A 7,795-nucleotide genomic window follows, 5' to 3' on the forward strand; every position below is an offset into this window, starting at 1 on the left:
AACACAGAAAATGACTACATTTTTAATTTGAAATATTTTTTAAGCAACTTCCTTTTCCTTCTTTCTTTTTTTTTTTGTTTTTTTTTTCAGAACTGGGGACTGAATCCAGGGCCTTGCGCTTCCTAGGCAAGCGATCTACCACTGAGCTAAATCCCCAACCCCAGCAACTTCCTTTTCATTAGTAGTTTCTGTATTTGTATAGGTAGCCCTCTAGTTAGAGAGTGAGGTCTTGCCTCTCCCAGTTAAATTTCCAGAATATCAACTCAAGAACCAGAATGTCATATTTACATTTGAATTTGTGCAATAAAAATAATTCACGAGAAATCCTGAGGTTTTATAAAAGAAACCTTACTAAAGTTAAAAGCACACATTGCACATGGCATGATAATAGTAGGAGATTTCAACAACCCACCCTCATCACTGGAGAGATATTGGAAACAGAAATTAAACAGAGATGTAGAGAAAGTAATAGAAATTATGAACCAAATGGATTTAGCAGATATTTATAGAACATTCCATCCTAAAAAATAAGGATATACATTCTTCTCATGATCTCGGGAACCTTCTTCAAAATGGACCACATAATCGATCCCTCAACAGACCTTAACAGATACAGGAAGATAGAAATAATCCCATGCATTCTCTCAGATCACCACACAGTAAGACTGGTCTTCAACAATATCAATAATGACAGAAAGCCCTCATATACATGGAAGTTGAAAAATGCTTTACTCCTTGACAACTTGCTGAAGGAAGAAATAAAGAAAGAAATTAAAGGGCTGGAGAGATGGCTCAGTGGTTAAGAGCACTGACTGCTCTTCCAGAGGTCCTGAGTTCAAATCCCAGCAACCACATGGTGGCTCACAACCATCTGTAGTGAGATCTGATGCCCTCTTCTGGTCTGAAGACAGCTACAATGTACTTACAAATAAATAAATCTTAAAAAAATTTAAAAAAAAAAGAAAAAAAGAAAGAAATTAAAGACTTCTTAGAACTTAATGAAAATGAAGACACAATATTCCCAAACATATGTGACACAATTAAAGCAGAGCTAAGAGGAAAAGTTATAGATCTGAGTGCTTGAGAAAAGAAACAGGAGAGATCATATGTCAGGACCTTGATAGCACATGTAAAAGGTCTAGAACAAAAAGAACTAAGTAAACACAAGGGGGGTAGAATGCAGCAAATTATCAAACTCAGAGCTGAAATCAATAAAGAAGAAATGAAAAGGACAATACAAAGAATCAACAAAACCAGGAGCTGTTTTTGAGAAAAACAATAAGATAGATAAACCCTTAGCCAAACTAACCAGAGTTCAAAGAGACTGTATCCAAATTAACAAAAATCAGAAATGAAAAGGGAGACATAACAACAGAATCTGAAGAAATTAAAAAATATCATCAGCTTGTACTATAAAAGCCTATGTTCAACAAAACTGCAAAATCTGGAGGAAATGGACAATTTTGTAGACAGATAACAGGTAGCAAAGTTAAATCAGGAACAAATTAACTATCTAAACAACCCCATAACTCCTAAGGAAATAGAAGCAGATATTAAAAGTCTCCCAACCAAACAGAGTCCAGGTCGAGATGAGTTCAGTGCAGAATTCTATCAGACCTTCTTAGAAGACCTCATACTAATATTGTCAAATCTCTTTCACAAAATTGGAGAGACGGAGCACTGGCGCATTCCTTATATGAATCCACAATTACTCTTATACCTAAACCACACAAAGACTCAGCACAGAAAGAGAACTTCATACCAATTTCCCTTATGAATATTGACGAAAAAATAATTAATAAAATTCTTGCAAACCGAATCTAAGAATAAATCAAAAAAATCATCCATCATGATCAAGTATACTTGAACCCATGGATGAAAGGATGGTTTAATACAGGAAAATTCATAAATGAAATCCATCATGTAAACAAACTCTAAGATAAGGACCACAAGGTCATTTCATTAGATGGTGAGAAAGCATTTGACAAAATTCAACAACCCTTGTGGATAAAAGTCCTGGAAAAAATCATGAATTGAAGGCTCGTATCAAAACAAAGTGTAAGAAATATGCAGCAAACCTGTAGCTAACAGCAAACTAAATGGAGAGTAACTTGAAGCAATCCCACTAAAATCAGGCACTAGACAAGGCTGCCCAACTCTCTCCCTACTTATTCAATATGGGACTCTATATCATAGCCAGAGAAACCAGACAGTAAAAGGGGATCAAAGGGATACAAATTAGAAGGGAAGATATCAAAATATCACTATTTGCAGATGATATGATAGTATATAAGTGACCCCAAAAGTTCCACCAGAGAACTTCTTAACCTGATAAACAACTTCAGCAAAGTGTCAGGGTATAAAATTAACTCAAACATACCAGGAGCCTTCCTCTCCTCAATGGATAAACAGGCTGAGAAAGAAAATAATGAAATCACACACTTCACAATACTCCCAAATAATATGAAATATCTTGGTGTGAGATTAACCAAGCAGGTGAATGATCTGTATGACAAGAAGTTCAAGTATCTGAAGAAAGAAATTGAGGAAGATCTCAGAAGATAGAAAGAGCTTCCATGCTCATGGATTGACAGGATTAATATAGTAAAGATGACCATTTTGCCAAAAGCAATCTACACATTCAATGCAATCTCCTTCAAAATTATGACTCACTTCTTTAATAGAGATAGAAGAGCAATTTGCAAATTCATTTGGAATAAGAAAAAGCCAGGATAGTTAAAACTATCCTCAACAATAAAAGAACTTCTTGGGGAATCATCACCCATGAACTCAAGCAGAATTACAGAGCAATAGTGATAAAAACTGCATTGTATTGGTACAGAGACAGATGGATAGACCAGTGGAATAGAATTGAAGACCCTGAAATGAACCCACACACCCATCATTTGATATTTGGCAAAAGACATAAAACCATCCAAAGGAAGAAACATAGCATTTTCCAAAAATGGTGCTGGTTCAACAGGAACTCAGCATGTAGATGAATGCAAATTATACTATTTTTATGACCATGTACACAGCTTAAGTACAAGTGAATCAAGGACCTACACATCAAACCAGAAACACTCAAACTAATAGAAGAAAAGGTGGGGAAGAGTCTTGAACACATGGGCACTGGAGAAAATTTCCTGAACAAAACACACATGACTTATGCTCTAAGATCAAGAATTGACAAATAGGACCTCATAAAATAGCAATGTTCTGTAAGGCAAAAGATACTGTCATTAGGAAAAAATTGCAACCAACAGATTGGGAAAACATTTTTACCAATCCTATATCTGATAGAGGGTAATATCCAAAAGATACAAAGAACTTAAGAAGTTACAATCTAGAAAGCAAGAAATACACTATTAAAAATTGGGTACAGTGAGTTACAAAACATTCTCAGCTGAAGGTTATCAAATGGCCAAAAAACACCTAAATAAATGTTCAACATCCTTAGTCATCAGGGAAATTAAAATCAAAATAAATGTGAAATTGTGCATCATACCAGTGAGAATGTCTAAGAGATCAATAACTCATGTGACAGCAGATGCTGGCAAGGATGTGGAGAAAGAGGAACACTCCTCCATTTTTGGTGGGATTGCAGACTGGTCCAAACACTCTGGAAATCAGTGTGAAGGTTCCTCAGAAAATTGGACATTCCATGACCTGAGGACCCAGCTATACTTCTCTTGAGCATATACCCAAAATATGGTCCAACATACAACAGAGAAATATATTCGACTGTGTTCATAGCAGCCTTATTTATAATAGCCAGAAGCTGGAAAGAACCCAGATGCCCTTCAACAAGGAATGGATACAGAAATGTGGTCCATCTACACTATGGAATATTACTCAGCTGTAAAAACACTGACTTCATGAAATTCTAGGCAAATGGAATGAACTAGAAAATATCATCCAGAGTGAGGTTACTCAATCACAGAAATGCACACTTGGTATATATTCATTGATAAGCAGATAATAGCCAAAAAGCTTGAATTACCCATCATGCAATACACAGACCACATGAAACTCAAGAAGGATGACCAAAATGCAGATGCTTCACTCCTTCTTTAAAAGGGGAACAAAATACCCACAGGAGGGGATAAGGAGGCAAGCTTTATAGCAGAGACTGAAGGACCTGCCATCCAGAGCCTGGACCACATGTAGCCCAGACATATACGGACACCAAAACTAGATACGATGGAGGAAGCTAAGAAGTGCAGGCTGACAATGACTGGATATTGATCCCTCCTGAGAGACACAGCCAGAGTATGTCGAATACAGAGGCAAACGCCATCAGCAAACCACTGAACCAAGAATCAGACCCCAGTTGGAGGAATTAGAGAAAGGATTGAAAGAGCTGAAGGGATTTTCAACCTCATAATAATAACAATGTCAACCACCCAGAGCGTCCAGGGACCAAACCACAACAGAAAGACTGTACATAGACGGACTCATGGATCCTACTGCATGGAGCAAAGGATGGCCTTGCTGGAAACAATACAATGAGAAACAATTTTTTCTGACATGTTTGTCCCCCAGTGTAGGGGAATGTGGGGAGGGGTGGTGAGGACGTGTGGGGATGTGAATTCCCTTATAGAAGGGTAGGGGGAAGGGTTAAGGGGCTTATGGACTGGAAACCTGGAAAAGGGAATAACATTCGAAATGTAAAGAGGAAATACCCAACAATGAGACAGAGAGTTTGAGAGAGAGAGAGAGAGACAGAGAGACAGAGAGACAGAGAGACAGAGAGACAGAGAGACAGAGAGAGAGAGAGGGGAAGAAGGAGGAGGAGGAGGCGGGGGAGGAGGAGGAAGAAAAAGAGCATTAAGAAGAGGAAGAGGAAGAAGAAGAGGAGAAAGAAAGAAGAAGAAGAAGAAGAAGAAGAAGAAGAAGAAGAAGAAGAAGAAGAAGAAGAAGAAGAAGAAGAAGAAGAAGAAGAAAAAGAAAAAGAAGAAGAGGAGGAGGAGGAAGAAAAAGAGGATTAAGAAGAGGAAGAGGAAGAAGAGGAGAAAGAAAGAAAGAAAGAAGAAGAGGAGGAGGAGGAGGAGGAGGAGGAGGAGAAGAAGAAGAAGAAGAAGAAGAAGAAGAAGAAGAAGAAGAAGAAGAAGGAGGAGGAGGAGGAGGAGGAGGAGGAGGAGGAGGAGGAGGAGGAGGAGGAGGAGAAGAAGAAGAAGAAGAAGAAGAAGAAGAAGAAGAAGAAGAAGAAGAAGAAGAAGAAGAAGAAGAAGAAGAAGAAGAAGAAGAAGAAGAAGAAGGAATTGAAACAGAAAGAAAACTAAACTTCCATTCTTCCCCATTCCCTGTCTTCCTCAGCTGTTGTTTAGGCATGCCAGGAACATGGGATAAAATGCAAGCTGGGGAGATAGTTTTGTGGGAAGAAGTGCCTGCTGTGAAATTACCAGCACCTGCATGACAGCCCATAACCCATGATTGGAGGGATAAAGACAGGACACATGGAGGGTCCCACGGCTCCAGCCACATATAGAGCAGAGGATGGCCTTGTCTGCATCAACAGGAGGAGAATACCTTGTTCATGTGAAGGGTCAGTTCCCCAGTGTGTGGGATGCCAGGGTGTTGAGGTGGTAGTGGGTGGGAGGAAGAGCTTCCTCATAGAAGCAGGGGGAGAGGGAAATGGGAAAGGGGAGAACCAGGAAAGGGGATAACATGTGTGGGATGCCTGTGATAGCCAGGGACAGTGAGTTTTGGGTTCAGTAAGAGATTTTGTCTCAAAATCTAAAGAAGAGGAAGATGAATGTAGAGATGTGCAGGGTCTCCCTCTGTTCTGCTCATGCACATACACAGAAATATGTGTAGACACACACACACACACACACACACACAGAGCTGCATTAGGACAAACACTCAAAGAATTTGATTTTAGGATTTAGGTTGTCTTTTGGGTGTCTGATCACACCTTTTCTTCCATAACTTTCACTTGGATAACTATATCGAAGGCATGCACGTCAGATACATTTCCCATTATCATAAGACCATTTTTCTCCCAAACCTATAGGTTTTGATTCGTATTAGAAGTCATAGACCCAAGACACAGCTACACCTGGAAGGAAGAGCTAGATATTTGAGCTAAGAATTTGCATTCCAGGGCCAAGGTCTATGATGTCACAGAATGCAGAAGGTGGTCCATAGAACTGAGATGTTCTCGGCGCCTCGCAGTGTCCCTGACTCCCAACGATGGCTGCTGAGAATAAGTATACAAAAATAGACTCAAGGAAAGCTACATGTGACACTCTCCTTGACTGTATTTATCAATGACATGAAGTTTTGTTTCTCACAAAGAGAATAGATCATCAAGCGTCTATGCTGACCATGGCCACACCAGGTCCGTGTGAGGGTCCACGCCCTCTCCAGGCTCTGTGGATGGAGCCAAGAGAACCCTACAGGGCTCAGTGATGCACTGACTCGAACTCACATAGCCCTGACATGAAGAGGGTGCATATTGATTCTCCTTGTTGTTGTTATGACAAAATACAATGCAAAAACTTAACGAAGACAGGAGTGCTTGTCGACAGGAGTCTGATATGGATGTCTCCTGAGAGGCTCCGCCAGAGCCTTACTGATACAGATGAGGATGCTTACAGCTAATCATTCCACTGAGCACGCGGACCCCAATGGAGGAGGAGTTAGAGAATGGACTGGAGGAGCTGAAGGGGGTTGCAACCCCATAGGAAGAGCAACAATATCAACCAACCAGAACCCCCCACCCAGAGCTCCCAGAGACTAAACCACCAACCGAAGGGTACACATGGAGGGTCCAACGGCTCCAGCCACATATATAGCAGAGGATGGCATCGTCTGTCATCAATAGGAGGAGAAGCCCTTGGTCCTCTGAAGGGTCAGTTCCCCAAAGTGGGGGATGCCAGGGTGTTGAGATGGGAGTGGGTGGGAAGAAAAGCATCATCACTGAAGCAGGGGGAGAGAGAATGGGAGAGAGGGGATCCAGGAAAGGGAATAACGTTTGACATTTAAATACATAAAATTCCAATAAAAAAGAGACAGGAAGTGTTTATTTTGATGCATTGTTTGAGCTGGTACCATCCATCAAGATGGGGAAAGCAGAGCAACTCGGGTGTGATGGTCACATTGCCGACCTGGAGGATGTTCAACATTCTTTCTTTGTTTCTTTCTTTCTTTCTTTCTTTGTTTCCTTGTTTTAATTTCCATATATAGGTTTTTCCCTTGCTTTTATGTATCTGTATAAAAGATATATATACAGAAGCCACAAGCAACTTAGGGAAGAAAAGCAGGTATAGCTGTCAATAAGACATGGGAGGCCACAGGGCTCAAGTCGGTTTCCCTCACGACCACATGTGTATTCATCAATACAGGAGACAGGAGCAGGCCACATAACTGAATAAGAGTAATCAATGCTTGTGAGCCACCATGTTGGTGCCAGGGTCTGAACTCAGGTCCTCTGCAAGAGCAGTAACGGTTCTCAACTACCAAGCCACCCCTCCAGTCACACACAATCATTGTTATACAACCAAACACAGCACCACTTGATGTGTGCAAACACATATACTAGACGTGCGGTGTGATTTATTTGTGTGAATGTTCAGTCAGTGTGATACAAACGCTCTTGTGTTCATAAATTTTGGCATCGCTGTTTTCACTTGGAGGTTCTCTTCATTCTCAGCTTTGGTGTTTACATACATCATCAAGAGAGGAACCGCCCTGTCAGCCTACCGCCACCTCCCCCCCATTTGCAGCTATGACTCCCTTTCTTCACTAAGTTAAACACCAGCTCAGACTCTACTCTTTCATTTTGTTC

The sequence above is a fragment of the Rattus norvegicus genome, chromosome 11 (genome assembly GCF_036323735.1).
Source record: "Rattus norvegicus strain BN/NHsdMcwi chromosome 11, GRCr8, whole genome shotgun sequence".
NCBI classification, from domain to species: Eukaryota; Metazoa; Chordata; class Mammalia; order Rodentia; family Muridae; genus Rattus; species Rattus norvegicus.